This window comes from Cebus imitator, unplaced genomic scaffold (assembly GCF_001604975.1).
Source record: "Cebus imitator isolate Cc_AM_T3 unplaced genomic scaffold, Cebus_imitator-1.0 Scaffold48, whole genome shotgun sequence".
Lineage (NCBI taxonomy): Eukaryota > Metazoa > Chordata > Mammalia > Primates > Cebidae > Cebus > Cebus imitator.
Window position 1 is genome coordinate 1,811,774 of NW_016107363.1, and position 12,353 is coordinate 1,824,126.

At 38.9% G+C, this 12,353-nt stretch overlaps 1 long non-coding RNA gene and 1 pseudogene across 1 annotated transcript in view; one reads left to right on the top strand and one right to left on the bottom strand.

Moving 5' to 3' along the window:
* Nucleotides 1-1,215: 1,215 nt before the first annotated feature.
* LOC108303503 lies at nucleotides 1,216-1,487 on the top strand (annotated as a pseudogene).
* A 2,368-nt stretch (nucleotides 1,488-3,855) lies between these two features.
* LOC119471059 overlaps nucleotides 3,856-12,353 on the bottom strand; it is a 47,261-nt gene continuing 38,763 nt past the window's right edge. Inside the window, exon 3 of the long non-coding RNA XR_005200049.1 lies at nucleotides 3,856-3,918. This is a non-coding gene — a long non-coding RNA (uncharacterized LOC119471059). The remainder of the gene's footprint in view (nucleotides 3,919-12,353) is intronic.

The following is a 12,353-nucleotide window of genomic DNA, read 5'->3' on the forward strand; positions in this document are numbered from 1 at the left end:
AAAAAAAAAAAAAAAAAAAAATCACTCCAAGAGTATTTGCAAAGGTCTTAGGTGGGACTGTGGTAGTGGAGGATCTAGGTAATTCAAGAAGTTGATGAAGAATCCTACCTATAGGAGAGAGCAAGTGTGTTGTTACGAGTTGAACTGTATCCCTCTAAAAAGATATGTTCAAGTCCTAACTGCCAGTACTTCAGAATGTGACCTTACATGAACACAGTGTCATTACACATAGAACTGATGAAGATGAGATCATGCTGGAGCAGGGTGGGCCCTTAATTCAATATGACTATTGCCTTTATAAGAAAAGGAAGTAGAGACACATGAGGAAAAATGGCCACATGAAGATGTAGAGAGAGGTCTGAGCTGTGCTTCCACAAGCAAGGAACACCTGGGGATGCTGGAAGAGGCAAAGAAGGACCCCGCCCCTAGGGGCTTCAGAGAGAGCATGGGCCTCCTAACATCTTGATTTTGGACTTCCAGTCTTTACAATTGTGAGGAAATACATTTGTGCTGTTTTTAGCCACCTGGTTTGTGGCAATTTGTTATAGCAGCCCCAGGAAACTAATATGGGGGTGAAGTAGGCTGATGTTAAAACAGGTTGGAGAGTAGAGCAGGCCAGGCCCCACAAGGCCCTGATGATCTTATTAAAGGTGTTTTCCTTAAGAGCAATAGCCAGTCAAGGAACCTGTTTTTGTTTTTGTTTTCAGATGTAGTTTTGCTCTTGTTGCCCCAGGATGGAGTGCAACGGCTCAATCTCAGCTCACTGCAATCTCTGCCTCCCAGGTTCAAGCAATTCTCCCGCCTCAGTCTCCCGAGCAGCTGGGATTACAGGCGTCTACCACCACATCCGGCTAACTTTTTGTATTTTTAGTAGAGATGGGGTTTCACCAGGTTGGCCTGGCTGGTCTCAAACTCCTGACCTCAGGTGATCCACCCATCTCAGCCTCCGAAAGTCCTGGGATTATAGGCCTGAGCCACCATACCGGGCCCAAAGAACATTTCTAAGCAATGAGGCAGTGATGTCTAGGTAGCATGTAAGAGGATCAGATTTACCTTTAGAGAAGGTCACCTGAACTTCTTTAGTGAATTAATTGGAAGGAGGCAATAATGATAGGCCACCAATGTTTCAAATCATTGATGTCTCAAAGTAGTCACCCAGCTTGTGGTTCCCAGTGTCAACTGCTACCTAGGTTCAGCGCTTAGGTGAGGAGCTTGTAGCATCAGCAGAATCAAGGCCATGTGAGCTTTAGCCAGGATGATAGAGGTTGTTTGCAATGACCATCTGGGGAAAAAGGTTCCTGTTAAATGCAACACAGATTACACCATTGGAGACCTTAAGAGACCTTTGAAGCTGATTGTAGCCCAAGCTGTCACCCATTGGAAAAAGATTGTCCTAAATAAGTGGTACACAATTTTTAAGGACCACATGTCTCTGGGGGCACCATGAAATCTATGATGGGATGAACCTGGAGCTTTATTATCAATAGATTAGAATCCTAATATTTCTGCTGCCCCACTGTCCTCTCTTATCCTCATTCCTGACACTGGTATACATGCTTGTTTTCAAAAACTCACCCAAGACTTAGATGTTGCAAATGGGTATATTTAAAAAGTTAAAAAAAAAAAAAAACAACAAAGAAACAAAATAGCTACGCACTTAGATCATATTTTTCTTTCCAACTATCATAGATTCAAGAAATCAAACTTTCTATATTCATTAATACTGGACAGCTGAAACCAACTTTCCCAAACTATGTTCCAAGACACCCATGTTTTGAGAAGCCTGTTTTGGAAAACATTCCATGACTGAGTAAGTTTTGGAAATTCTAAGTTCCTTGGGATCTTTCTTCTTTTTGGGGAGTCAAAATGTGCATTAACATATTAAAATCTCCAGGAAGTCATGCAATAAAGAAAGAGTATAGCTCCAATTCTCAAATGTGTTTGATTATAAATTATCCTTGGGTCAAACCAAAACTAAATATAGGTGGGATTACCTGTTAACATTCTAAGGAATTCACTTTTGAAAATTCAGGGCAGAGAGGTTTTTAAAAATAATCTTTTTGTATCCTCACCCCACTTCTGGAGCCAGGAAATTCTACCCAATATTTGGTTTAAATTTTGCTCTACAATTTTTCTCTTGCCTGTGTTCATGGCCCACGGAGAGATAACTGCTGACAATCTGTGAAGTGATAGTTATTTTCAAGCTCAAATCTCCCTTCCCCTTCTCTTTTCCCATCTGGGCGTCATTTGAGAGATCTGCCCTAAAGCAATTCTGCAAGCAGGGTGTGGAGAAAATATTTACGAACCATTTTTAAAACACTACTTTAAAAAACATGGCATGTTCAAATGTGATGTGAAACATATATCCCCAAACTTCAAAATGTTGGTCATTATCACCAGTACAGAGAATGTTTGTTATACCTAGAAAGGAATCTAGGAGTCATTTGGTTTAAAATGCTCATTTTGTTCATAAATAAACTAAGGTCCAGAGAGCCAAAAAGAATGGGCCAAATTCACACAGCTGATCCTATCACATAGCTGAAGGAGATCCAAGGTGTTCAATCCCAGGTCCACTTTATTTTGAATATATATTCTGGTTTTATAAACTTAGTGAACTCCTGGCGGCATTTTAATTGAGACATTAATAGTTAATATAAAGATTACCAAAAAGGCATTCAAAATAATTTAAGAATCTCAACCGGTATATACCTTTTGTGTGTGTGTGTAAGTGAAAGTAACCAATTCAGTAGAAAAAAGAGGGGGAGGGTAAATTTGTAAATAGTAAAAATAATAGCCCATAATTTTTTTCTTTTAAACAAGAAAATATTTTAAACAATAAGATTTTTTTAAATGACTGAAAAACATCTCCTTTGGATTTTCTTTTTTATCCTATCTCCTTCCCTTTCATCAAGTATCTGTAAATATAAAGCAGGTAGAAAGATATCTCCCAATCAGTACCACACATTTAAGGCAGGAAAATCATGTTTTGCTGTCTCCATTCTTTAGAGTGTTATCCTGCTAGTGATCCTTATTAATACAGTTATGGAAGTAGATTTCAGCTTGCCCTGTCATTGCTGTCTGTCCCACAGAGACACATATTTGGCAGACATGATTCTATACCTAAGCAGCAGCCTTTCAGAAAATGTGATAGGTCAAGGCAGAAAGATGGCACCAGTACAGGTGACTTTGCCCAGAGTGAGTATGAGCTAGGAGAATGAAATATGATGCCTCTGCTGGTGTACACATCTTGCAGACATTTCAAGAAAGGTAACATTAATGCAAGATGGCCCCTTCCCTAAAGACACATTCTTTATCTTATAATCAACGGAAGAAAAAGCGATCTGTTACAATATTGAAGCATAAACAGACTAAGGGGAATCTTGAGACAGTTGTTCAGTCTTTATTTCTCCTTTTTAGGGAATTTTAAAGGATAATTTTGGTTCTATGCTATATTCTACTTACTAGCTAATTTTAGAACCTGATCCATTTAAAATACATTTTCAGGTGTAATTTCCAGATTAAACAGGAGTGATACTGCCTGGGTAGATCAAGACTTACCTCTCCCCAACCAGCTCTTTTCTGCCCATTTTGCTTCTTTTGTTGAGACAGCCCATTGATATTGTTCCACTTGAGCTAAACTAAAAATACATCCAGTTCCCAGTGTTCTGTCATCTCAGAAAACAGATAAATCTTTCAGAATGCTTAGGGAGCTGGCTTCAAAATGCTGCCACTCCTTTGATGATATTACCACAAAGAAGTTAGAGTCAATATCCCTTCTCTAATCCAGGAAACAGCTTGATGTAAGGAAAGATTGAAAAATTAAAAAGAGAAACAAGAGTCTGTATCATGATCTCGCCATGTATTTGCAGAGAAACCTTAGATGAGTTTCTTCATTTTCATGAGTTTCTGTTTCCTCACCTGTAAAATAGGATTAATAAAATGTACTGAAAACATGGAGAAGAGCAATCAAAGTTTTACAAAATATCCTTCATGGTTTCTGGCATATCAAAGCTCTCAGTCTATACACTTTACCTTAGCTTTTCTGGCTCCTTTTGAATTCAACATTCAATCCATGGTAGCTTCAGAAATCAAATGCCAGCTGTGTGTCTAAAAGAAAGTTCTTTGTGATGATTTAACCTAAAAGAATCTCTCATCCAAAATCTATTTAATATCTAGGGTTTAATGAAATGCCTTTCAAGCAAAGCATTGGGGGAAAAATACAGAATAGAAAAGAAATGGACTCCATAGAAGGTCATAGTAGGGGCTATGTCCATGTATAAGAATGTAAGATAAAATAAAAATATTCAGTCCAGCATGTAGGTCACATCAATTCCACTGTTACCTACAGAAAAGGAAGTCATGGAGATACTGGACAGACTTGACAGGCAATTAAATGTGATGGTTAACAGCAAGTCAAATACAATTATTTCCAGTCCTGGCTCTGAAAAATACTAGCTGCACCATCTTAAGTAAGCCATTGTATTTCTGTGAGCTTCAATTTTCTCATCTGTGTAAAGAAAGTGATAGTATCTAATTTATGGGGTCGGTGTTGTGAGTAATAAATATTGTAAGTAATACACAATGCTCTGCACAATATCAGGCAAGGAAGGAGCAAATGTTGAATAGATAGAATCAATTATCATTGTTCTTCTTCTTCTTCTTTTTTTCCTTAGCACTTCAGATCAAGTCTGAGTCATTCCTAATCAGAGTTTCTGCCCTCCAACACTCAAAAATGCATAAGAGGAACCCAATGATTGGGTACAGAAACAAACAAAAGAAGAAGAAAATGTTCCTTTCTGGTGAATCCTCCCCCTCCATTAAGCATTCAGGAAATAATTCACTGGGTACTGGTCGGGTGGGACAAATCCAAGGAACTACTTCCAGCAGTTAAGACATTCACAGTAACTTAGAGTCTATGTCCTGTGATCTTCACACACGAGATGTGAATTTTATAAAGTATGCTTATTTCAGCTCAATTGCCATTTGTTCTTCTAGAGCAAAACTAAAGGTACTTAGGTTTATGACCAATGGGAAAGCCTTTGTCTTCATCCTAGCCAATTGGCTGGCCTGACAATAATAGCACTTTTCAATGTCATTCTTTTTAAGTATCTAGAAAAGATAGGAATCCTGGATTTGTGTTCAGTGAAAAGTACTTAAGGTGAAATGTACCAGATATGCCAATAGTTTTCTGGGTAAAAATAAAGTACTTTTTTCCAGAGAGTCCCCTAGCTGACAAAAACTTCAACAGGAAGCTGTAAATCATCAAGATGTTCAATCTTGATGTTCATCAAGATTGAACATCTCAGCCCTCAGTCTAGAGTGGCACAGGGGTTAGCAAATAAGAAGAATATGATATGGAGTGAAACCAAAGAGAAGTATTTATAACATTACTTCTTCGTGTGAGTATCAGTTGGGAAAAGAACGTTTGAGGAAAAAAAAATCTAATGAATGAACTCAAAACCCCAAATGATTAGCTGTTGCTGATCCTGGACTAGATGTTATAGAATTAATGATAAAAAATATTTTAATCTTTTTACATTATTTTTAGCAGATGTATATGGATATGCATGCTATTTACATATGTGTGTATGTGTATTCATACAGATATACATATACAGATATATATAGATATATATATACACAACTTGATACATTGAGGAGGCCAGTAAAACATCTAATTGAAGTATTGTGGAATTATGGGATTGATTAAATCAAAATTAGAATGCCTCTGGGTTTTGTACACAAATGTTTACAGCAGCTTTATTTGTAACTGTCAAAAACTGGAAGCAATCCAAATATCTTTCAGCTAGTGATAAAGAAAAGTGGGAAATCCATACAGTGAAATACTAGGCAGCAATAAAAAGAACAGATTAGTAATACACACAACATGGATAAATCCCAAAATCATTAGGCTGTGTGAAAAATGCTTTGAGTCAAAGGGCTGCACACTCTATGAATCCATTTGTAGAACTTTCTGAAATAGGTAAAGCTGCAGGCATAGAAATTGATCAGTGAATTCCAAGGGCCAAGCGTAAGAGTAGGAGATTGTCCACAAAGGGGCATGAGAATGTGGCAAGAGATGTTATATATCTTGATTGTAATGGTGGTTACTAAAACTCAAAGAACTATATACTAGAATTAACTTCACTGTATATAAGTTATACCTCAATAAAAATAAAATAAAATAATGCCTCTGCGCTCAACACAATTACTTGAAGGAATGCAGCTTTAAATAGCTGAGGCCCCTCTCTGAGGCAACCTCACCGGCTAAGTGAGGCCTTATTGAGCCTACCAGGCTTTAATCACCTCCATGTGGCCTGAACATACATCCATGAACATCAGTGAAAGCTGCAGCAATACCTTCCTGAGACAGCAGCTTTCTCTCACCTTCCACATTTAGTTCCCCTCTCACCCACCTAGGCCCAAATGGGCACTTCCTGTCTCCATATCATGGCTTCTTACCAGTCTCAACAGGTGAGTGATGCAGTTCAGATGCTGCCATGGTTTCTGGGCACTTTCCTCCTTGAGGCTTCTCTTAGTCTGTATTTCGAAAGCACTGGTAGGAGAAACCAATGATCCCCAACTGCAAACACTTCTAGGACCCTGTCAGGCCTTAGACTCTGCAATTGTTGCGAAAGATCAACTTTTTTGCCAGAATAAGTCATAGGAAGAAAACAAGAGCAGAGTTAAGGATCAGGTGTACGAGAAAGATGAATTCCCAAGGCCACTCAATGAAAAATGTACTAAGTAAGACTTAGTGTTAAGTAACAGACATCAACTTGAGGTGGAGAGGTAATATTATATTTCAGCACCTTAGTGCATACTTTCTACATATTTCATTCTCCTTCTAGAATTCCTAGGCAATCGTCTTCGTTCTCCACTCCATACAGAAGCAAAATCAAAGACTGAAAAATGCCCCTAGCCTAGCCATGAGGCAGAACAATTTGAAGGCACGTTTTCATCTTCAACAGTGGCTAGTCCAAACTGAGAGGTGCTACAAGTGGAAAAAAATACACACTGTATTTTGAAGACTTGGCACAAACAATGTAAAACATCTCAATTTTATATTGATTTTTCATCTTGAAATGCTAATCTTTTGGTTACATTGAGTTAAAATATTTTAAAAATTAATTTCACCTTTTGAAAATATTTTTTAATGTGGCTCTACAAAATTTATAATTGTCCAGGTGCAGTGGCTCATGCCTCTGATCCCAGCACTTTGGGAGGCAGAGGTGGAAAGATTCTTGAGTCCAGGAATTTGAGAACAGCCTGGGGCAACATGGAGAAACTCGTCTCCACAAAAAACACAAAAATGAGCCGGGTGTGGTGGCGCATACCTGTGATCCCAGCTACTTTGGGGGTTGAGGTGGAAGGATCACCTGAACCTGGGAAATGAAGGCTGCAGTGAACTGAGATTGTACCACTGCACTCCAGCCTGGGTGACAGCGTGAGACTCTGTCTCAAAATGATAAAAAAAAATTACCTATGTTACTCACATTGTATTTATGTTGGACAGCACAGCTCTATAACCTTGGCAAATCACCGAAGTTCAGTTTTCTTCATTGTAAATGAAAGGTAAGACCTTAACATAGTATCTGGATCATAGGAAGCTTTCAGAAATGGTTGAGATTAACATAATTAATACAAAACTATACATTAAAGTAATCATTTATATGCTGCTCAGGGCATTCAAAAAATGACAAATTATTAAATGCCCATAATATGGAGAAGTGAGTTTAGATAGATATTTATGAAGAAGTGAATTTAGATAGGTAATGATGTAGTTAAATTACCTGGTTTTATAATTCATTACAAAGCTTATGCAAGAGGTCTTATGGGCAAGTGTGAGTTATCATCCAAAGAGTGTAGTGGTCACAGTGGGTTACATGGATATATGGAATTGAGGAAGAAAGTCAATTCTCCAGAGTTTGGGAGAATTGGGTATTGAATGGGTCTAGGAATGGTAGGGATCTGCAGCCCACTCTGAACAATCCGCATGTTACAAAATCCTGAAAGAGGAAAGCTGCAGAAATCTATGCCCTAAGGAGGCTGGTTCTGGATCATGGAACTTCAAGTCCTCAGGAAGCTCATCCCAAAGCTTGGCATAAAAGGTGGAGCTCAAGATGACATGACAAGGAGAGGAACACTGATGGACCGAGAGCCAGGCATTCTTCCCCTTTCTCCTGGACAAAATTAATCCAAACATTTTTGTATGATTTTAGGGTAGAAAAAGAAAGTATTGGCTGGGTGTAGCAGTTCACATCTGTAATCCAAGCACTTTGGGAGGTGAAGGCGGGAGAGACACTTGAGGCCAGAAGCTCAAGACCTGCCTGGGCAACAAAGTGAGTCCTCTGCTCTACAAAATGCTAAAAAAAAAAAAAAAAAAAAAAAATTAGCCAGGCATAGTGGCACATGTCCATAGTCCCAGATACTCAGGAGGCTGAGGCAGGAGAATCACTTGAGCCCAGGAGATGGAGGCTGCAGTGAGCTCTAATTGCACCACTGCATTCCAACCTGGATAACAGAATGAGACCCTGTTTTTTAAAAAGAGAAAAATAAAACCTTCCCCAACTACCTTCCCACCTCTCCCCGCACCTCCCCCAATGAATGGCATCAAAATGCCCAAGACCAGAGTTGTAGCAACCCTGGCAAGTGGCCAAATTGGCTTAGAACAATAAAGGGTTGTGGTATTTCTTGCACCTTAGGTTTTGTACTACAAATTTATGGTAAATTCCAACTTATAATTTTGCATACTCATGGGAAATTATTTTGGAATGAAATACCTTCAAGTGTTATGGTTTGTTGTCTCTTGCAATGAGATAGAAATTAGGTAGGGTTTCAATTACTATTGTGTCACTTTTCCATAAGCTTTGAGAAAAGTGATAATATACATTGCTTTTATAGTGAAATAATAATATATTACCATTGGGGAAAAATGATAAACCCACAGAAACAGCTCTTTCTATTTAAGTTGTCAGCAATCCTTCAACAACCTCCCAGACTTGAATAAGAACCTGTTTGTTATTTTCCTGATGGTTCTAGGACTATGTCCCCAGGTATCTCATCAGTAGCTGCTGCCTATGAAAATTGCCCACATCTCTGGCCTCCTCCTGAGTGGCCTCACCCATAAGAGCATTACCTTTTCAAGAGCTAGCCTGGAATAGAACAGCAGGGCTGTCAGCTTCACAAGCTCCTCCTCAAAGCACAGAAGAAATACGCTTTTGCAGGCAGTTGTTCAGGTAGCTCAGGTGTCCATTGTTGGGTCATCTGCCCGAAAACTCTTTACAGGAACTGTCTGAGGAGTAGTTTCCATGTCTCTGCTATATCACCCTGCACCTCTGGCCACATCTGCTCAGGACCTGACTCCTATCTCAAAGGAAGGCAGTCTGATTTTGTCTACCAGAAGTTTGTAGTTGAAATGAAAAGAGTGGGCCCCAGTGGTCTCAGACATGCAGACTTAGAATTGGAGGCACCAGAGAAAACTTGAAAGCAGAAAAAGAAGAAAGGAGCCAGGCAGAGGGAGGCTGAGTAAGGAATGGTAGAGATTGGAATGTTAGGCTTTATGGCCAAATTCCATTGTTTGCCCAAGGCCCATTTTCTGTAGGTTCTGTGAGGAACCCCTGTACTTTATAATAATAATTTTCTTTATTTTGCTCAAGTGAAGTCTAGTTGGTTTCAGTTGCTTATAATCAAAAGATCCTTAAAAATGAAGGTAAAATGTCCACCTACCCACAGTTTAAGAAATCAAGGAATTCTTATTTGGGAGGGTACATAAATGAAAAAAATTAGTCTCAGCTTTCTCACGTGTAGTAAGATTATCCTAATACTGTTCTTCTCTGCCGACATGAATTTATAGAAAAAAACACTAAGGCTATTAAGATATTTGCCAGAGGTAATGAGCAGTTTGATTGTTGTGATGCTCTGACAACCCTATGTAGATCATTTAGGTCACCCGCTGTCCTTAGGGTCCCTGCCCAGCCAGAGTTGATGCTGCGCTATCCCACCTTAATACATCTCCTACAAAGAACAACTGCATTAGACTTCTCAGCCTAAAATAAAAACAAACTACATTGTTACTGCCAGGAAACAGAAGGGGGAACCCTAAGCATATTTAGTAGTTGCAAACAGCAGCTCTAGTGTCTTTAAATACAATGAATGAATGCTTTCTCTCAAACATAAGAAAGCAAAGCATGGCCAATTTTACAACTAAAATTATTCTATGGAGCCACATGACTAGGGCATAAAGATTAAGAGTGCCTAAGTCAATCTCTGAGAAAAAGGCAAAGATTAAAATGAAGCTTACTATCTGTCAAACGTGATATTCCTCCAAACATATCCTAATTTGATTGTCACAATAGTTTAGAGAAAAAGAGTGGTCAGAAACTATTGCTTCAATTGACTCATTATGAAAAGAGAGTCAGAGAAGGAAATAATAAAACTTTTATGGAGCAATTTCTATATGCCAAACATATGTTTTATGAACATGATTTTATGTTCTATAACAACCTAAAAAGTAGGTACTCAAAATTTTCCTCAAACCTCCAGGAACTAAGCTATTCTCTCTCCCAGTCATTTTTAACTAGCAGTTAATCCAGATGGTTTTCTCAGTATTAATAGACCTGAGATAAACATGAAGATCATTTAAGAAATCATTATTAAATTAAGCAGATGGTAGAAAAAAGGAGATAGGAAAAATGAAAGTAAAATAAGGAATAATATGGGGAAGGATAGAGAAAATGGAGGAAGGAGGGATGATAATGGTTTGGCTGTGTACCCAACTAAATCTCATGTTAAATTGTAATAATCACCACGTGTCAAGGGCAGGGCTAGGTGGAGATAACTGAATCATGGGGATGGTATCCCCATACTGTTCTCATGGTAGTGAATAAGCCTCACGAGATCTGATGGTTTTATAAAGGGGAGTTCCCTGGCACAAACCCTTTTGCCTGCCACCATGTAAGAGGTCCCTTTGCTCTTCCTTCATCATCTGCCGGGATTGTGAGCCATGTGGAACTGTGAGTCCATTAAACCTCCTTCCTTCATAAACTACCCAGTCTCAGGTATATATTTATTAGCAGTGTGAGAACAGACTAATGCAAGGGGGGAAGGGAGGAATGGAAAAGATGAGGAGACAGAGAAGAGCATCACAGAGAAAGGGATTGGAAGTAGAAGAGTAAGATTGCCACCCCCCCCAAAAAAAAAAAAAAAAAAAAAAAACAAGCCTCTCCTGAGCTGCCTTCAAAAAAACCTTCATAAATCTGAGTGACCAACCTTTTCTCTACTTTTATACACTCAAACTGTCCAAATATACATATTTCAGAAGCTGCAAATGACCTCAGATAATGTTAACATAGGCTACAATGTCCACTTCTAGGAGTGAATGTTTAGGAGGGAGCCAAATGCTGTAATGAGATAGGAGAATAATCAAAGGAGGGATATTGACTTAGCAAGCTCTGAAGCCAGCCTTCACTGACAGGTTTTGCTGTCTCCAGCTGTTCATTAGTTAATGAATATGAAATATTGACTCATGGGTAGCCCCACAGGTAGTTAGGAAAGCAATCTCATTTCAAACCTGTCAATTGCACAGACTGAAAGTTGGTTGGGTGGGGGAAGGATATGGCCCTTCACCCCTTCCTTTACTTCCCACAGGAGCCTCAGACTAAAGTAGATTTTTGGATCTAGATTCTTCCCCCTACTAGGTGGGACAGGTTCTGAAATAAAGACAAGGTGGGTTGGGGGATCAGGGCATCTGTTGCCCTGCTTTCTAAACACTTTAGAACAGGAATAAATTGAATCCCAAAGTTTTCTAACTGTGGTAGATAAAATATTTTTAAATGAACTCTTATGAATTTATTTAAAGTATATTTGGAAAAAAATTAACTTGCATATAAAGCTCTCAATTTTGCAAATATTAGGATAAAGCCAAAGGAGTCATTTATTTATTTATTTATTTATTTATTTATTTATTTATTTAATGAGACAGAGTCTCGCTCTATCGCCAGGCTGGAGTGCACTGGCACCATCCCGGCTCACTGCAACTTCCGTTTTCCTGTTTCAAGCAATTCTCCTGCCTCAGTCTTCCGAGTAGCTGGGACTACAGGCATGCTCCACCACGCCCGGCTAATTTTTTGTACTTTTAGTAGAGACTGTGTTTCACCATGTTGGCCGGAATGGTCTCCATCTCCTGACCTCTTTATCCACCCACCTCACCCTCCCAAAGTGCTGAGATTACAGGCGTGAGCCACCGCACCCGGCCGACATTTTTATTTTTAAAGTAAAATAGGCATTTGAAAATTATAAGACAAAGCATGCAGAGATGACTGTAAATATTGAAGTTACAGTATGAATGGCTA